The sequence below is a fragment of the Populus euphratica genome, unplaced genomic scaffold (assembly GCF_000495115.2).
Source record: "Populus euphratica unplaced genomic scaffold, PopEup_1.0 scaffold598.1, whole genome shotgun sequence".
In the NCBI taxonomy this organism is placed as follows: Eukaryota; Viridiplantae; Streptophyta; class Magnoliopsida; order Malpighiales; family Salicaceae; genus Populus; species Populus euphratica.
The window spans coordinates 15,383-16,571 of NW_011500475.1; positions in this window are offsets into that span (position 1 = coordinate 15,383).

A 1,189-nucleotide genomic window follows, 5' to 3' on the forward strand; every position below is an offset into this window, starting at 1 on the left:
GTATAAACTCTTATTATTCAATTGGAAACCACACACAAAGAAGATTCCAATCAGATTATAAAGCATTAACATGATTACATTAGTCATGTTATTCGATTAATTCTAATACTTGTAAATCTCATCAAGCATTCATGATTATAACTTATGTTAACAATAAATCAAGTTCCTTATTGATTTGATGACTAATTGATGAGTGGGTGGCTAACTGTTAACTTGGTGACAATCCTTATCTTCTCTTGTCTACTTAAAACATCATTGATAACGTCAAAATTAGAATCACTTAAAAACATGAAAGTTGTAGGAAATTGTCTCAGATTTCTAGGGTAAAACATGGAGGTCATTTGGACTTCTAGAACTCTAGATATGGGCCAAACACTGAACAGTGCTCGTGCTGGAGGATAGTTTCAGACTTCTTTATTGTTACTATAATTTGGACTTGAAAATGATCTTCTTAAATCTTGGGCTATATGTAGGCCTATGTTTTACCTTTCCATCTATATAAAGTAGACCTAAATCTAAAATCTACAACTCTAGATATGACCTAATTACCGAACAGTGTTCCGGTTTAAACTACACCAGCATCTCTTTTCTAAATTTAGCCATCTCTTTGTCCTTTCAATTTCAGTTCTTAAATTCATTAATCAATCCTTTCATTTATGTGATAGGCCTACATTTAAAATGAATATTTACCACATATTAAAGGTATCTTATATTATTAGATATGTTACTATAAAACATGTTTTAGTTAAGGAGTTATTGATACTTCCAGTGCAAAATGATGATATAAAACCTTGATAAAAAATACACTGTTAAATACTAAACACCCCTCCAACCAACTTATTACTAGTCCCTAGTAATCAAAGCGTTAAAATACAAAAAGAATTTGCAAATTCTACAAAGCAAGATATTTATCATTCAACTTCTATTAATCTATCCAGATAAACAAACTCTCATTAAATTTATATATCGCTCAATATCTCTTAAACAAGATATTAACAAACCTTTCTTTTGTGCTCAATATATCAACACATAGTTATGGGTCTTTTGATTAGTACTTAAAAGTGTATTTTTTATAAAGGTTTTATATCATCATTTTGCACTTGAAGTATCAATAACTCCTTAACTAAAGCATGTTTTATAATAATATATCTAATAATATAAGATACCTATAATTTGTGGTAAATGTCTA